Source organism: Eretmochelys imbricata, chromosome 8 (genome assembly GCF_965152235.1).
Source record: "Eretmochelys imbricata isolate rEreImb1 chromosome 8, rEreImb1.hap1, whole genome shotgun sequence".
Lineage (NCBI taxonomy): Eukaryota > Metazoa > Chordata > Testudines > Cheloniidae > Eretmochelys > Eretmochelys imbricata.
In genome coordinates this window covers 43,980,899-44,000,283 of record NC_135579.1, presented here as the reverse complement: position 1 = coordinate 44,000,283, position 19,385 = coordinate 43,980,899, and the positions used below count along the sequence as shown (strand labels likewise).

The following is a 19,385-nucleotide window of genomic DNA, read 5'->3' as shown; positions in this document are numbered from 1 at the left end:
AGCAGGTGGCAGTGCGTATTGCAGGACGGGAGCGGGATTAAAAGAATAGTCCCATGCAGAGCTCTAATTCCATCTTCCTATCCATTCCAATCTACCACCACCACTATCCATTAATAATCCTGTTGTAGAGAGAGATTTTGCAGAGATTGTGCTTAAGGTGAGATTGGAAGACTTAGGAAATCAACTAGGCATGAAGAAGTAGTGTGCTTGTTTCAGAGACTGCTGCTAACCATGAAGACATGGAAGGCAGTCTAATATTCAGATGCAGGGAATGAACCGGATAATAGAAAAACTGAGGGACGGGGGAAAGTCTATGGAGGAACTGAAAAGCAGGAATGACCTTTTTGTGCCAGATTTTTCAATAGAAAGGAAACCATTGTAGCTTCCTGTATCTTCAGTTGTGGGAGAGGAGATATGTAGTGAATATACAGAAAGTAAAAATTAATCTGCAAAATACAGAAAAGGGGAGATGTTTGTAACTCATAATAGTATTTAAATGCATAAATTCACTTTAAAAGTTACTTCCTTTGCAATTTCACTAAACTGTTAGCAGGGCTTGTGGATCAGTATGGTAGCCGGATGCATATGACCTTATTGTTGCCACTTATGTACAATGAGAGAAGACAATATTTGGTTTGCAAGCAGTGACTTAATTTAGTCTATATACTTGGACACTAATTAAACTTTGTTGTAACAGCCTTATTCTCAAGAATGACAACAAAGGTGCTACTATCAACTCATGCCATGTAGTTAATATTTCAAATATAATTGGATGGCTTTATTAATGTGAATTTGGTGTCTCTCCTTTCCTGGTTGGTCAGTATCTCTAGTGCAGATGTAGCATCTCTTTATTACAGAATTTAACCAAGCAGACTCTCCAGGATGCTGTGGAAGTCATATCTCAGTCCTATTTGCTTTCTCCTGGGAGGGCATCACTTGCTCTAGCTTGTGGTACCGATCTGGTGGTATTCTGGATATTTAGTTGTATCTGGGGGCAGGACTTCTGGAAATAGCACCATCAGGATAGGAAAATGGAATCTGGCATGGCTCCTCTGGTTCTTGCTTAAAGATTTGTATTACTTTATATTACAAAGGAAGGGCATGGTGAAAATCTAGTAAATGTCCCATGTAGTCCACAGATTCCAAGAAGGATTTCAACCAATACTTTCTTTTCATTGATATTCTCATATAGAAGGCGCTAAGTTCATTTACAAACTCAACAAATTTTGGTTTACAAAACCTCTGTGAAAGAGGAAATTTCTCCTTGTCAGCATTCTAACAAGGGTAGTCGGGGCCAAGGGATTCAATGGGGGCAACTGAGGCTGGGAGTTGTGGAGGTATTCATAGTCAGGGTCCAGGCCAGGGTTGGTACTAAGGGTCAGAGTCCAAGTCACGTTTCAGGATTGCATCAGGAGGCAAAGTCCAAATGAAGTTGAGGTCAAAGCCAGGAATTTAGGAGCAGGAATAGTTGTGGCAGCCACAGGAGATCTGTACTGTTGCCAGGACACTTCCTGGAATACCCTTGGGTTTATATGGGGCAGGGAGCCAATCAGGAGCCATGGGGCTGCTGTCTGTCAAACTCTTGAGGTGGAACTTGCCATGGTCTGGATCCGCAGTAGGTCACAGGAAGTGGAACGCAAGCTGGTTACTGCTACTGCTGGGTGGCAGCATGGAGATGTCAGCTGTCCTGGTAGCTCTGCAGCTGCCTGGATTCTAGATTCACAGGGTCTTACATTACCCAATCCAGGGGTGCCCCCTGCCAGCCCGGGTTTGTCAGGATGGGCCGCATGGAAAGCTGCCGTGAGGTTGCTAGGTGATGGGCACTCCAAGTGTGTCTGTTGTCCATGGGAGTTCCACATTTCCCAGAAGTGTTCCTTCTGTTTGGCCCTTAAGTCCAGGGCTAGGAACAACATAGAGATAAAGCTCAGACTGTTAGCCATGGAATGCTCCTCCTTCCCCTGTACATCTCACCCCGGACAGATCCAGCACCATGTTGAGGCTTTGATCCCTAAGCCCTTTAGTACCCATCAACCCTTAACCTGGGGGCAAGGCTACTCAGGAAGACCAGGTCTTTAAAAAGCCCACTCTTAAGTGACCAGAGGAGCTAGCGAACAGGGGAGTTTGTGAGGGAGTTCAGTGGGGGAGTGGGAGGAGGGGCTAGATGCACTTAAAGCCAGAAACACCCCCAATAAAGACAAAACATCAACAAAGGAACAAGCTGCAGAGTTTAAAAAAAAAAAAAAAGAATGCAGGTAGAAGTTCAGCGACAGAGTGGGGGCTAGTCCAGCAACAGGCTATCCAGTTTATTGCACCCAATGCAGCATGTATGGTTGCCTGTGTGTGCATTCGGTACAGGAAGCTCCTGGCCCTCAGAGACCATGTACAGGCTTTGGAGACCAGAGTTGTTGAACTGGAGGAGCTAAGGGAGACAAAGAGGTACGTAGACGAGACTTGCCGGGACATAGTAGAATGGTCCAACTCCCGGTCTGACAGTCTCTGTGCTGTTGAGAAGGATGAAAGTCTCAGGGATGGAGAACATCCAACTGGAGCAGAGGGAGACGATCCCATAGTTGAGACCCTCCTTCCAGATGATGATGTAGTATCCTCTTGCACTGAGGATACCTCTCCGGGGGGGGGGGGGGGGGGGGCGGGGAGAGGGGGAACGGACTCCAGTTATTAGGAAGAGGCAGGTAATAGTTATGGGGGATTTGATCATTAGAAACATAGATAGCTGGTTTCAGAGTGGCAGCCGTGTTCGTCTGTATCAGCAAAAACAATGAGGAGTACTTGTGGCACCTTAGAGACTAACAAATTTATTTGGGCATAAGCTCATGAAAGCTTATGCCCAAATAAATAAATAGCTGGGTTTGCGAGGACCAGGAGAACCGCATGATGACTTGCTTGCCTGGTGTGAAGGTTGTGGATCTCTCGAGACATCTAGATAGACTTGTGTAGTGCTGGGGAGGAGCCGGTGGTCTAATACACATAGGTACCCATAAGCGCTGACTTTTATTTTTCCCAGTGGGTGCTCCACCCCCACTCTGCCTCAAGGCCCTGCCCCACTCCACTCCCTCCCTTGATGCCCTGCCCTCGCCCTGCCTCTTCCTGTCCCTGCTCCACCCCCTCCCTCGAGGCCCCACCCTCACTCCTTCTCTTCCTGCCCCCGCTCCGCCCTTTCCCCTGAGGCCCCATGCCAGCTTCCAAACAGCTGAATGGCAGCGACTGGTGGGCGTTGATCACCCCAGCAATTTTTTTTTCTATGGGTTCTTGAGCCCTGGAGCGCACATGGAGTTGTTGCCTATACCTGATTCTCTCCTCACTTGTAGCAGTTTAAATCAGGAGCAACCTCAGTGAAACCAGTGGAATTACACTGGTATAAAAGTAATGAACCACAGGTGGTTCACCAGCCTAGGAAGCAGTCTGAGTGGTGCTGTGGTTCGCCAGCAGGTATAAACCAATCTGACAAGCCAGAGAAGGCACATCAGACTGGCATTGCTGGCAGTGCCAGCAGGAATCTGAAACACACTACTTGAGTTGAGGAAGGTACTAAGCAGGGGGCGTAGCTGGCATAGCTATACTGGCAAAGGCACTGTAGTGTAAACAAGACCTGCGTTAACCATGTTTTGGGGCTGTTAATTTCCCTTGTTCCTTGAGGAAGAGGTTTTCATGAGGGGGGCATGATTGGAGGGCATCAGTGGGAGGGGTATGATCTGCCACTTTAGCTACCAGCTCTGCCCTCCTCCTGGCCCCACCATACTCCTAGTAGGGCTGGAAGAGCCATGGGAAGAAATGAGGATGGTAATTGGTGGGCTGTGAGGAGGCTGGAGGCAGCAAGAGGAATAGCAGGTAGTCCCAGACTTTGTATCTACTTGAGGAAGGAAGTGGCTCTGCACAGCCCTCTGCAGTACAGGAGTACTGTTCATGTGTGGAATGGGCCATTCACCTCAGCGGGGTGTGCTCAGATGAATTAGGATGCTCCAAAGAGATGAACAGTCTAACACAATAGCTCTGGGTGGTGTGAAATGACCCATTCATCTCAATGGGAGTTCCCCTCTATCTCAGTTTCAGTTGTGGAATTCCATTGTTCAAGGTAATCTCACTATGCATATCAGTTTTATAGCAATTGGACTATTAACATTTTCTTCTTCTTGCGGGGAGACAGTGTCTGAGAAACACCTGAAGCAAACTCTGTGGCTATTTTCAAGACAAGATTATTTTGAGGGCCTCTTCCCCTAATCAGCTTTCTCTTACCCTAACCTATTTTGTTGTGCTCCCAGCAAACTATTCTGTATGTTTCAGAGTGGTAGCCTTGTTAGTGTGTATCAGTAAAAACAATGAGGAGCCCTTGTGGCACCTTAGGGCCTGGCTACACTTGCAGATGTAGAGTGCTGTGAGTTTAAACCAGCCCTCAGAGAGCGCAGTAGGGAAAGTGTTGCAATGTGTTCACACTGTCAGCTGTAAGCGCACTGGCATGGCCACATGTGTGGCACTTGCAGTGGTGTTGGGAGCGGTGCATTATGGGCAGCTATCCCACAGAGCACCTCTTCCCATTCTGGCCCTGTGGCTTGTGGGAAGGAGGTGGAGGGGGGCGGGGCATTCTGGGCCCTGTCCCAACTTCCCTTGATGCATCGCTTCGCATAGCAGTCCCTGTGCTTCCATCCACATTTGGTGCCATCTTTCAACGTTTTTTGTACTGCACGCTCTGTCTTCCTTTTCAGTCTGCGGGAATGGATCCCGAAGTGCTGAGGAATATGCTGATGGGTCTTGCCAGCATATCACATTTGGCAGTCTAGTTACTCCTTAAGATACAAACTGACAGTGAGGAGTCCGATGATGATGTCGACTCGCATAACTCGTATGACACGAGATTGCTTGTGGCATTCATGGACATGCTCACCCCCATGGAACACCGCTTTTGGGCTCAGGGAAACAAGCACTGAGTGGTGGGATCACGTCGTCACACAAGTCTGGGATGAGGAGCAGTGGCTGCAGAACTTTTGGATGAGAAAAGCCACTTTCATGGGACTGTGTGATGAGTTCGCCCCCACCCTGCGACGCAAGGGCACGAGACTGAGAGCTGCCCTGCCGGTGGAGAAGCGTGTGGCTATTGCAATCTGGAAGCTGGCAACTCCAGTCAGCTACCGATCGGTCGCTAACCAGTTTGGAGAGGGAAAGTTGACAGTTGTAATCGTGTTGATGCAAGTTTGCAGGGCTATTAATCAAATCCTGCTCAGAAGAACCGTGACTTTTGGTAACGTGCATGACATTGTGGCTGGCTTTGCACAAATTGGTTTCCCTAACTGCAGAGGGGCGATAGACGGCATGCATATTCCAATTCTGGCACCAGCCCACCTAGCCTCCAAGTACGTTAATTGGAAGGGGTGTTTCTCTATGGCTCTCCAGGCGCTTGTGGATCACCGTGGGCATTTCATTGACAGTAACGCAGGCTGGCCCGGAAAGATGCGTGACACACGCATCTTTCGGAACACTGGCCTGTTCAGGAAGCTGCAAGCTGGGACTTTCTTCCCAGACCAGAAGATCACCGTAGGGGAAGTCGAAATGCCCCCTGTGATCCTTGGAGACCCCACTTACCCTTTAATGCTGTGGCTCATGAAAACCTACACAGGGAGTCTTGACAGCAACAAGGAGCGGTTCAACAACAGGCTGAGTTGGTGCAGAATGACTGTGGAGTGTGTTTTTGGCTGTTTAAAAGACTGCTGGCGCTGTCTGTATGGGAAGTTGGACCTGGCCGATGACAACATCCCCATGGTTATAGCCACGTGCTGTATTCTCCATAACATTTGTGAAGGGAAGGGTGAAAGATTCACTGAGGCATGGAACTTGGAGGTTCATCACCTGGAGGCTGAATTTGAACAGCCAGAGAGCAGGGCTATTAGAGGGGCCCAGTGCAGGGCTGCAAGGATTAGGGATGCCTTGAGGGAGCAATTTGAGACTGAAAGCCAACAGTAATGTTAGTTGCCCTGCATGGGACTGCAGAATGTTAGTAGGAATCTGTGTTAGCTACACTGACTTGCAGGGCCTGTTGCTTTCCTGGGCTAAGGTAACTTTTACTTAATACAATAATAAAGAATGTTTTCAAAGCCAAAAAATCCATTTATTGAAAAGAAACACAACTGCTTGGGAAACAGAAAGGGCAAGGGGATGGGGAGGGGAACGGTTCAATCACAGATTTGTGTATGTCCTCCTATCATACTCAGCCTTCCTGTCTGGAGTGCTGCATTTCAGGCTGGATAAAATGCATGGTGATGGGGGTTGAGTGCAGTGGGTAAGGGTCATAGTTTGCAGGGCTGGGTGGTGAAGCTACAGGTGTTAGAGGCTGCTGGTGGCAATAAGAACCCAGATGTGGGAGAAAGTGGGTTGGAGGTGACATGGGGGCACAAGGGAAAGAGTTTTGGGACAAGGGCTGCAGGGGAGATAGATGCGGTAGTGCTCCGCCTGCATGGCTATAAGCGCATGCATCGAGTCCGCTTGGCGCTCCATGATGTTTAGCAGCCGCTCCGTGCTTTGGCGCCGGTGATCCGCGTTCTGCTGGCAGGCCCTCCTTTCACTCTCCTGCCACTCCTGCACTTTTTGATTTTCATTAAGGGACTGCTGCCTTACTTCATGCAGCATGTCCTCTTTGCTTCTATGTGGCGTCTTCCTAATTCTTTGGAGTCTTTTGGCCGGTGATAACAAGGACGGCTGAGATCTCAAGTTTGCATCTGTAAAACCAAAATGCAACACTTGAAATGCAGCATTGTTCACACAAGACAGAGCAACGATTCGCCTATACTTAAAGACAAGCAGAGTCTACACAATATCAGAATTTGCCCATCCCAAAGCGAGCACACACAACCCACAGGAGCCCCAAAATGGTGAGTAAGTACAGGGGCATGGGGGACTGATTGTTTCATGGCCGTACTGTCCTCTGGGGTTCTGTGCCTTGAGGAGAGCTAACAGCTGCAGGGGGCCCCTATACTGAACACTGTCACCACACTTTCCTCAGGAGTTCGTCCTGGAAGATACCTTGCTTCTGAGGGTGACCTGGGAAGCAAAGTAAGGGAGGGTCTTCTACTCAATGCGGCTTCTGCCCTGGACCATATGCAGCTTGCCTATGTGCAGCAATGGTCCCCCGCCCATCACGGCACAGTGGCGCGGACGTGTTAGCCTGACTGGGACAAGGAGCACAGTAGCTCTGCCAAGGAAACTGCGCAAGCGGATTGCCCAGCTTCTTCATGAGACTTTTGAAGAGAGCACTGAGGCCGATTGCCGCGATGTGAGAGAGCACATCAACGCCCTATTCCGCATCGAGGCATTCGTTCAGCCCTAACCCTCCTTGGCCCAAGAGCTCACACTGAACAATTTCCTTTCCAAAATAAAAGCCGCTTACCAGGCATCACCTCTGGTGTTTGTCCTTCCCCAAGCACCAGGCACCGCGACTGGCTACCTTTCTCCTCACTTGAGAACAGCTCCTGGCTGCATGCATCTAGGGATGCTGGGGTGTCTTCCTCCTCCTCAGCATCCTCGCTCCCGCTTTCCTCCTCCTCCTCCTCCTGCCTTGTTGAACTGGGCTCTGAAGTGTCCATGGTGGTCCTCGGAGTGGAGGTGGGGTCGCCCCCAAGTATTGTGTCCAGCTCTTTGTAGAAACGGCAGGTCGCAGGGGCAGCACCAGAGCAGCTGTTTGCCTCGTGGGCTTTGTGGTAGGCATTCTGCAGCTCCTTCACTTTAACCCTGCACTGCAGGGCGTCCCAGTCATGGCCCCTTTCCATCATGTCCCTTGATATCTGCCTGAAGGTATCATAATTCCTACGGATGGAGCACACCTAACTGGACAGCTTCCTCCCCCCAACCACTGATGAGGTCCAGCACCTCGTCATTGCTCCATACTAGGGATCGCCTGGTGTGTGGAGGAATGGTCACCTGGAAAGATGCGCTGAGAGCACCCAAAGCCTTGCTGAGCAAATAGGAAGGGGATTTTCAAAATTCCCAGAGAATGTAAAGGGTGGGTCTGACGGTTGGTCACCTGAGGGCAGGGCGGTAGAGTTCAAAGTGATGACCAGAGCAGGACACTCCTGGAGGCCAATCAGAGCACATGAATAGACCAGAGCATCCACACTGGCGCCACGGCGCTCCAGCCGGGGCACATCGAGTGTTATGCTTCTTATCGAGGTGGATTACCAGGAGCGCTCCAGCTGCAGAGTACGCTCTACGTGCTTTGCCAGTGTGGACGCGTCGTGAGTTAGGGCACCCGGGGCTGCTTTAATGTGCTCTAACTCGCAAGTATAGCCATGCCCTTAGAGACTAACACATTTATTTGGGCATAGCCCACGAAAGCTTATGCCCAAATAAATGTGTTAGTCTCTAGGTGCCACAAGGACTCCTCATTGTTTTTTCTGTTCTGTGTGTACATGCAGCGGTGGAAAGGAACAAATTTTCATACCCAGATCCAGTCTTTCAGCCGCACAAAGTCAGCAGTTACCCTGACTTTGGGAAAGTAGGAACGTAAAGGATAATTTTATTTTTAAAGGTGATCTGTAAAGGGGCAATAACTTGAGACTGTGCCTTTGTTTGATTTTCTTCTGATGTATAAAGAAGGCATGAAGATTCGGGGTCTAGGTTTTTGTTTTGTCTGTATGTTTGTTTTTTGTTTTGGCAAGGGAAGACAGGTTTATGTTGCCTCCTTTTATATTAAAAATCCAGATCCTGTCTAGCCTGGGGGACTCATGCTTTGGCTTTGCTTAGACTAGAGTTGGTGGTCCTGTTACAGTTTGAGCTAATTGGTCGTACATGCTAATTGTGTTGATAACTGAGGCTCTCCACAAATGTTTGTTCTGGTGCACATTATTTTGTGGTTTGCCTGAAGCTGAGCCACCACATCCTGATACTTTGTCAATTGCTTGTTAAGTGACTGTAAATGCTAATCTAGATGCAAACATTTGCAGTCAATTACAACAGGAGGACAAATGCTAGTCCAGACAAAGCCTATGATAACAGAAGAACTAGTGAAATGATAACATCACAAGAGTCAAGAGACAGTAAATTGAGCAATGGAGAGGGGAAGGGATTTTAAATCATATTTTGAAAAACTTGGTTTTGTCTGATTTTGTTAACACCTATTTAACTTCAGTGCCAAATGAGTATTTTGGATAAAGGATGCATGGCTACAAGGGAGGGATGAGACACACATTTTCTCCCACATTTGTACTATCCTGGGGAGCCAGGACAGTCCCCCCCAGTTCTTTCCCTAAATGGCACCCCTGAGGGCAGACGCTTCCCCACCTACGCAGAGACGCTCGGTAGAAATGGGGGAAGGCAGTGGCAGTGACTCTGCATGTCCCACAGCCCCAAACTGCACCCATGGTGGACTTCCCTCTCCATCTTCTGACATGGCAGCGCAGCCCCCCGCCCCACTCCTGCCAGGCTCCCTCTGCCTGAAACAGGACTTATCTAGTGCTGCCTGCAGTTGGAACCCGCTGGGAGCTGGATCTTGCCCAGGAGATTTAGGTGGGAGGCGGGGTGACCCAGGTGAGCAGGGTCTTATTGCTACTGACCAGGCTGGTCTTCTACAGAGCAGAGGGAGCCCTGCGCTCTCCCCCGTCACCCACCTCTAACCCTGGCTGGAGCAGTGGAGCAGTTACCTGAGGCTGCTGGAGGAGGGGCCCCACCCCACCACCGAGGGCAGAAGCAGGGCTGGGTCAGCCTCTGCTGCAGCAAGCCCAGAGGCTACAAAAGTTGAACAGCTCATAGGCAATTAACACAGCCCTCTACCAGCTGTTTGGTGTGGGTGAGGCTGCAGCACTATTGGCGGTGGGTGCTAAGCACCCGCTAATTTTTTTCCCCTGGGTGCTTCAGCCCTGTAGCACCCACACAGTAAGCACCTATAGGTACCAATGACATAGGGAGGGATAGGAGACAGGTCCTGGAGGCCAAATTTAGGCTGCTAGGTAAGAGACTGAAGTCCAGGACCTCCATAGTAGCATTCTCTGAAATACTTCCAGTTCCACTTGCAGGGCCAGTTAGATAGGCAGAACCTCAATGTGGGGATGAGATGATGGTGTAGGGAGGAGGGGTTTAGGTTTATTAGGAACTGGGGACACTTTTGGGAAAGGGGGAGCCTATACAGGAAGGATGGGCTCCAGTGAAACCAAAGTGGAACCAGATTGCTAGCACTTAAAATTAATGAGGTCATGGAGCAGTTTTTAAACTAAGGGCTGGGGGAAAGCTGACTGGTGCAGGGGAGCACGTGGTTTGGACAGAGGCATCGTTTAGGGGAGATCCCTTAGGATCTGATGAAAAATAGTGAAATTAAAAAAAGTCCCATTCAATTACATCATGTAATGGCAGACAGCTAAAAAGTGGCAAGTTTTTAAGTGCTTATATACAAATGCTAGAAGTCTAAATAATATGGGTGAACTAGAGTGCCTCATATTAAATGAGGATATTGATATAATAGGCATCACAGAAACTTGGTGGAATGAGAATAATCAATGGGACACAGTAATATCAGGGTACAAAATATATTGGAAGGACAGAACAGGTCGTGCTGATGGGAGAGTGGGACTATGTGTGAAAAAACGTGTAGAATCAAATGAAGTAAAGATCTTAAATGAACCAAACTATATCATGGAATCTCTATGGATTGTAATTCTGTGCTCTAATCATAAAAATATAGAAATAGGGATATATTACCGACCACCTGACCAGGGTGGTGATAGTGACTGAAATGCTCAGGGAGATTAGAGAGGTTATAAAAAATAAAAAGTTCAGTAATAATAATGGGAGATGTCAACTTCCCCATATTGGCTGGGAACATGTCACCTCAGGATGGGATGCAGAAATCAAGTTTCTTGATGCCTTTAAATGACTTCTTCTTGGAGCAGCTAGTCCTGGAACCCACAAAAGGAGAGGCAATTCTTGATTTAGTCCTTAATTTAGCACAGGCTCTGGTCCAAGAGATGAATATAGTTGGACCCCTTGGTAATAGTGACTGTGATGTAATTAAATGTAACATCCCTATGGCAGGGAAGACACCACAGCAGCCCAACGCTGTAGCATTTAATTTCAGAAAGGGGGGACTACACAAAAATGAGGAAGTTTAGTTAAACAGAAATTAAGAGTTACAGTGCCAAAAGTGAAATCTCTGCAAGCTGCACAGAAACTTTTTAAAGACACCATAATAGAGGCTCAACTTAAATGTATACCCGAAATTAAAATACATAGTGAGAGAACCAAAAAGGTGCCACTGTGGCTAAACAACAAAGTAAAAGAAGCAGTGAAAAGCAAAAAGGCATCCTTTTAAAAAGTGAAAGTTAAATCCTAGTGAGGAAAATAGAAAGGAGCATAAACTCCGGCAAATTACATGTAAAAATATAATTAGGAGGACCAAAAAAGAATTTGAAGAACAGCTAACCAAAGTCTAAATAAAATGGGTGAACTAAAGTGCTTCATATTAGATGAGGATATTGATATAGTAATAGCAAAAAAAATAGCAAAAAACTGTTTAAAGTTCAGCAGAAGCAGGAAGCCTGCTAAACAACCAGTGGGGCCACTGGACGATCGAGGTGCTAAAGGAGCACTCAAGGATAATAAGGCCATTATGGAGAAACTAAATGAATTATTTGCATCAGTCTTCACAGCTGAGGATGTGAGGGAGATTCCCAAACCTGAGCCATTCTTTTTAGGTGGCAAATCTGAGGAACTGTCCCAGATTGAGATGTCATTAGAGGAGGTTTTGGAACAAATCTATAAACCCAACAGTAATAAGTCACCAGGACCAGATGGTATTCACCCAAGAGTTCTGAAGGAACTCAAATGTGAAATTGCAGAACTACTAATTGTAGTCTTTAACCTATCATTTAAATCAGCTTCTGTACTAAATGACTGGAGGATAGCTAATGTGACACCAATTTTTGAAAAGGGCTCTGGAGGTGATTATGGCAATTACAGGCCGGTAGGCCTGAGTTCAGTAATGAGCAAACTGGTTGAAACTATAGTAAAGAACAAAATTGTCAGATAGATTAACATAATTTGTTGGGGAAGAGTCACATGGTTTTTTAAAGGGAAATCATGCCTCACCAATCTACTAGAATTCTTTGAGGGCGTCAACAAGCATGTGGACAAGGGGGATCTAGTGGTTATAGTGTACTTAGATTTTCAGAAAGCCTTTGACAAGGTCCCTCATCAAAGGCTCTTAAGCAAAGTAAGCTGTCATGGGATCAAGAGGGAAGGTCCTGTCATGGATACGAAACAAAAGGTAGGTATAAATGGTCAGTTTTCAGAATGGAGAGTGGTAAATAGTGGGGTTCCCCAGGAGTCTACACTGGGACCCGTCCTATTCAACATATTCATAAATTATCTGGAAAAAGGAGTAAATAGTAAAGTGGCAAAATTTGCAGATGATACAAAACTACTCAAGATAGTGAAGTTCCAAGCATGCTGCAAGGAGTTACTAAAGCAGGGGTAGGCAAACTTTTTGGCCCAAGCGCCACATCTGGGTATGAAAATTTTATGGCGGGCCATGAATGCTCATGAAATTGGGGGTTAGGGTGTGGGAGGGGGTGAGGGCTCTGGGTTGGAGCCAGAAATGAGGAGTTCAGGGTGTGGGAGGAGCCTCTGGACTAGGGCAGGGGGTTGGGGTGGAGGGTGGGGTCAGGGGTGCAGGAGGGATGCAGGCTCTGGGCGGTGCTCACTTCAAGCAGCTCCCAGAAGCAGCGGTATGTCTCCCCCTCTGGCTCCTATGGAGAGGCGTAGCCAGGCGGCTCTGCATGCTGCCCCGTCCGCAAGCGCCACCCCCACAGCTCCTGTTGGCCACAGTTCCTGGTCAATGGGAGCTGCGGGGGTGGCGCTTGGGATGGGGGCAGCATGCAGAATCCCCTGGCTGCTTGTATGCGTAGGGCCGGGGGGACGGGGCATGTCGCTGCTTCCAGGAGCTGCACGGAGCCACAGCATGCGCGGAGCAGGGCAAGCCCCAGACCCCGCTCCCTGGCAAGAGCTCGAGGGCTGGATTACAATGTCTGAAGGGCTGGATGTGTCCCCCGGGCTATAGTTTGCCCACCCTTGTACTAAAGTATCTCTCAAAACTGGGTGACTGGGCAACAAAGTGGCAGATGAAATTCAATGTTGATAAATGCAAAGTAATGCACATCGGAAAACATAATCCCAATTATACATGTAAAATGATGGAGTCTAAATGTGCTGTTACCACTCAAGAAAGAGGTATTGGGGATATAGCTCTCTGAAAACATCCACTCAATGTGCAGTGGCAGCCAAAAACGGTGAACAGCATGTTGGGAATTGTTAAGAAAGGGATAGATAATAAGACAGACAATATCATATTGCCTCTCTATAAATCCCTGGTATGCCCACATCTTGAATACTGCGTGCAGATGTGGTCGTCGCATCTCAAAAAAGATATATTGGAATTAGAAAAGGTTCAGAAAAGGGTGACAAAAATGATTAGGGGTATCCATTTGAGGAGCGATTAAGAAGACTGGTAATTTTCATCTTGGAAAAGAAACGACTAATGGGGGGATATGATAGAGGGCTATAAAATCATGACTGGTATGGAGAAAGTAAATAAGGAAGTGTTATTTACTTCTCATAACACAAGGACTATGGCTCACCAAGTGAAATTAATAGGCAGCAGGAAGTACAAAATACAAAAGGAAGTATTTTTTCTCACAATGCACAGTCAACCTGTGGAACTCCCTGCCAGAGGATGTTTTGAAGGACAAGACCCTAACAGCATTCACAAATAATTAGATAAATTCATGGAAGATAGGTCCATCAATGTTTATTAGCCAGGATGGGCAGGGATGGTGTCCCTAGCCTCTGCTTGCTAGAAGCCTCCACCACATTCTATGGCTGTCGACTTTAGGCAGTCTCAGGACTTCCTTAGAATGGAAGTAGACACCTTGCAGATCCCTCTGGAGGAGGCCAAAGATCAACAACACGAGCTGCTAGATATTTTGCACTCTGCAACACTCTCCAGAGTGATGCTACCTATTAATGAGGCTCTTCTGGATCTGGCGAAGACAATCTGGCAAATGCCTGCCACTATTCCATTAAGGTGTAAAAGGATTGTTAAGTATGATGTGCCCCTTAAGGATTCTAACTTTTTATTTTCCCATCCCCACCTAACTTCCTAGTAGTGGATGTGGTGAATGAAAGGGGTAGGCAGCATTGTTTTGAGACCTACCCCATCTAACAAGGATCGAAGGTGGCTGGATTTCTTTGGACAAAAGTCTTACTCGGCAGGGTTGCAGAAGTTCTGGATCACAAGATACCATACCAAGTATGGCCAACATACAACTTTTACTAATTACAACAAGCACAGGGCTTTTATTGAGCAGCTGCCACATATCTGCAGGGAGCAGTTCCAGTCTGTCGTTGCCGAGGGTCAGCTGTTGGCCAGAACAGCTCTCTGAGTGTCTCTAGTTGCTGCAGATAGTGCTGCCACATCCATCTCTGTAGCAGTAGTTATGCATCGGGTATCATGGCTCCAACTTTTGGAGTTTCTAAGAGGTTCAGAACACAGTAGAGGATCTCCTTTTGATGGTCATAAGCTTTTCTTGGAGACACAAATGATTCCCTGCACATGTTGAAGGGCTCTGGGGCTACCGTACATTCCTTGGGCATTTACACACCTACAAGCAAGAAACGTTTTAGTAGGTCTCAGGCTGCCCAGAGGTCATGCCCTTCTCAGTTCTTGGGAGTACCATAAACCCCCAGAACCTCCCAGAAAGAGAGACAAGTTTCAGAGGAAGAGGGCTGCTCAGCCGCCCTCCAAGATCACCCAGGCGTCCTCTAAACAACAGTTTTGATGGATTGGTCTAGGGTTGGATGACGACAACTCTGGATTTACAGTTTGTGCGCTCTAGATCACCTCCCTGCCTTTGGGGACTGTCTTGTCCATTCTGACCAGGTTTGGGAGTGAATCACCATGGACTGATGGTTCTTGAAGGTCATAATATTGGGATATACTATCCGGTGTGTCACTCCTCCCTTTCACCCGCCTTCTTCATCCCTCTTCAGGGACCCCCCTCACAAGTTTATACTGAGGAAAGAAGTAGACTTTCTCCTACGACTAGGAATGATAGAACCAGTCCCTTCCACTCAGAGGGTCAGGGGCTTCTACTCAAAATATTTCCTAGGGCCAAAGGAGGACAGAGGTTGGAGGTTGACCTTGGATCTGAGACTGATAAACAAATTTGTAAAGCCTCAAAAGTTCAGGATGGTGACTCTAGTAACTTTAATTCCTTTACTAGAGAATGGGGTTTGGCTTTTGTCCCTCAACCTACAAGATGCCTACTTTCATATAACTATACACCCATCACACAGGAAATGCCAGCGATTCATCATAGACCAAGATCATTTTCAGTTTTGAGTGCTCCACTTCGGCCTATCCTCAGCTCCAAGAGTGTGTTCAAAGGTTCTAGTAGTAGTGGCAGCTTACCTTAGGCAGGAAGTGATATTGGTCTTCCTGTACTTCCACGACTGGCTACTCAAGAGCAACACCTTTGAGGCAGTGTTATCGCCACCCAGATGACCCTTGCTCTGTTCCAAGAGTTGGGCCTACAGTTGAATGTAAAGAAATCCATGCTGGTACATGTACAAAGGATACAGTTTATAGGGGTATACTCGTACCTCCCTTTGGACAGATTTGTGATCTTGTCTGGTCTGGTAGGGACAATTCAGGGAAGCCCTCTGATCACAATAAAGTACTGTCTTCAACTCTTGGGCTGTGTGGCAGCTTTTATCTTTGTGACCAGTCACACAAGGCTACACCTCTGCTGCTTCCAAGGTTGGCTAAAAGCTATCTATTCTCTGAACAGGGTCACTTTGGACAGGGACACTTTGGATAGGCAGGTGACAGTCCCCTTGCACTTACAGAACTCCCTAGACTGGTGGAAGAAGCAACACAGCATTTGTGCGAGTATCCCTTACTGTCCCCCAACCCTAACAGTGACTAACCCTGATGCTTCCCTGTTAGCATGCGGGACCCACCTCAACACCCTCGTGGTTCAAGGCAGATGGACAGCCCTCAAAACCAATCTCCACATCAAACTGCTGGAGCTAGAAATCTCTGATCAAGGGCTCAAGAGGTAAATGCACACCTGAAGTAGAGCACCCATAAGGGACACCTCTTGAAGAGCCATAGTCACAGCACAGGAAAAGTAACATTTATTTGTGGCATAATTGAAAATAGACCCTCTGCCTCTTGACTCATCATTTTATGCCTTAGCCCCAAGACCATTCTTCCTCCCATTTAGGTAGGACTATTTGGAGACTCCGTATAGACTAGAAAAATTTCCATGCATGATTATATTCTATCCCTCTTTTGTAGGTGTGTTTAAACGATAGTGATCTGTACCTTTAATGCTGGTGGAGAAGGATCTTACCAATACCTAAGGATACTTTAACAAACATTGGACTTTTTTTTTCTTTTTCCACAAGTGGGCACAGAATAATTTTAGGCACTTGTTTTCAGATACACAAATTAATGGCCTGACAAATCTTTACATGCAGTAAGGGGAGAAGTGCCATTCTCTTTTATCATGATGTTATATTCCAAAATGCGTTTCTCATGACAGGACCAGAACATCTGGTTGTACGTACCTGGATGACTGAAACCATTCCAGTGGTGGTATTATACTCAGTCTTCTAAACAATAAAACCAGTTTAATCTTTAGCTACCACATGTCTTGGGCACACAAGTTTCTCCTTTCCAAAAAGTAAGACTTCAGTTCCTGCTCCCATGTTAATTTAGTGCTATCAACCAAGTGCATAAGGTTGATCACACATTGGGAAAATGTCAATGTTTTGTGAGCTGTTTGTCAATTCATGATCTAAGGGAAGCTGGGAGCCAAAACTTCTTACAAGGATCTTGTCACTTTAATAGATTCAAATGTCAGAAGCGGCTATATTATGATCACCTGGTCTGATTTCCTGCATAACAGAGGCCAGAGAATTTCACCCAAGGATTCTTGCATCTAGTACACATACTCCAATTCAACCACAGATCTTTTAGAAAGGCATCCAGTTATGATTTAAAGACTCCTCCAAGTGTTGGGAAAGCTTACCATACTTGTTGGTAATCTGTGTAAAATGTGCATTTTATTTGCGGTTTGAACTTTGCTGACTTCATCTTCATTAAGTAACTAATAAATTGATTAACAAGTTAACTTAATTAGACTGTACCAGCCTTTGAAGAAATATAAGGGTTAAGTGCTTAAGGTAGAGTACTTAAGTCACAATTGATTTCATTATTCAGATGCCTGAGGTAGCATGCTTATGAAGAAAAAGTTATGTTATTTACCGTAAGTGGAGTTCAGAGAGAGACATTCAGATCATCCCCAGGTTTTTTCAGTATGTCAGTTTCACAAGACAACCAGGAGTGAAGGAGTTTGGCCATCGTTTCCCTTTCTAAATGTGATCTTAGCACTGTGGGACACATATATCAAGGTGTGTCATCCTAGTTAATTGTATGTGGTTTCTGGAACTGTGCAGCATAGCATTCAACAATAGTAATAGTAATATATCATCACCAAGCTCTTATAGTGCTTTTCATCAGAAGGTCTAAAAGGGCTTTAGAAAGGATCATATCATTTTATAGAGGGGGAAACCGAGGCACAGAGGTGAATGACTTGTCCAAGGTCACTCAGCAGGCCAGGTGGCAGAGCTGGGAATAGAAACCCAGGTTTCTTTGCCCTAGTCCAGTACTCTATCCACTAGGCAATACTGCCTGCCAGTAGTGTGACTCTGTAGAGATAATACTTTTCGAGAACCCCAGCTTCCTTTAAATCTAGTTATATTTGCACAAAATGAATTTTTGGTGAAGCAGAAGCTACTTGGAGGTAATTTTTAATATGGCAGCAATCAACAAAATGCGGACTCATGCGAAGGTACCATATTCCATTCTTCTCCTTCACAAAATTGCCTTTGCGGGTCTCCCAGGGTTGGAGCGTCATGCGATGGCTTACAAATCCCAGAACCATTTCAAATCCATTAATAATCAATCATTGAAAGTGCATCAGCTGAAGAAAAGAACAATTGAACCAAGATTTGAAGAAGGTCCCTGTTGTTAATTCTTCTTTTTTTGCCTTGCCTGGGGAGCCCTGCAGACCAGAGAAGTCCAGAATGTCTGTAGAACTCAGCAATACACAGACCTTCCCCCTCACCCACACTTCTTCCTCTCAGTAAGCCCACTATGTTGTACAAAGGAGAGTGTAACAGGTCAGTCTGAAGCTTCTCCTGCTCTTGGAAAAGGCTCCCTTGGTCACTTGTGGAGCCTTTATGGCCCTTGTGTGCCACTGTAGCAGAATCTGCATGTAACTGTTTATATTAAAAAAAAAAAAAAAAAAAAAAAAAGCATTGTGTGTAGGCATTGTCTCTCAGTGACTCCCAATCACATGTAATTAGTTCCAAGTAAAAAGATTCTTTTTTCTAACAGCCCTGGAAACACAGCGATTGGGGAGTTTTCTTTCTTTCCCTCGTATCACCACTTGTCTTGTAATTTGGCCTAGAGAATCTTTCTTATTTATGCCTGCCCAACCCCATTGTCTCAAGAATAATTCCATATGCAACCTCTTTGCCTTTGATTGGTTTATACAGGTATAATTGATTGAAATTTACTAACTCTTTATGTTGAAGCTTCATCAGAAGGAATAGACTCTGTCTTTCCGCTGTGTTGGCTTTCACTTAGTGAAAAGTGGTAAACTGTGTCACTGAAGTCAGCAGATGAGATGCTGAATACACATACAGAGCAGTACTGCTTTGTAAAAAGGTATGCAGCCCAATGGTCTACACAGGCACATTAATGCACAGCACATGAGTGTGCTTTAGAAATCGCATCCCAATAGAGTGTCTTCTACTATTTATGCAAGCCCTAAATGACTAGCCAAAAGTCACACAGGAAGTCTTGGAATTGAACCCAGATCCCCTGTGTTGCAGTCTGGTACCCGAACAAGTCTAATTCTGTTGTGGTTTTGTTGAAGGGAGTAGTAAAATAAGGTCTGTAAATGAATCTGATTCTACATGTTGGCTTGGAGCGCCATAATCTCTGTGCTAAATGGGATGGTATGGAGCTCTTGACCTTTTAAGATGCTTCCTTTCACATTTCTCTTAGGAAATTGCACAGGAAATACCTATGAATCAGATGGAGAAAACTGCTGTTTGTACAAGGTATTCCCATTTGGGTTATCTGAGGATTCAGTTTACACCTTTTACTCTGCAGTTCTTTTTAATACTGTAGTGGCAGTAGGTGCTTGTTTCAGGAGGGCAAACTTTGAGTCTGAATTAGTACTTCTGAGCTCTTGCCTGCAAGCTTGCCCGTCTACTACAGAGAGACAGGATTTGAAGAGGCAATTTTCTGAAGGAGAAAGAGA

At 46.3% G+C, this 19,385-nt stretch overlaps 1 protein-coding gene across 5 annotated transcripts in view; it reads left to right on the top strand.

The window, feature by feature from the left end:
- MTA1 (metastasis associated 1) overlaps positions 1–19,385 on the top strand; it is a 142,589-nt gene that overhangs the window by 81,079 nt on the left and 42,125 nt on the right. The window lies entirely within an intron of this gene.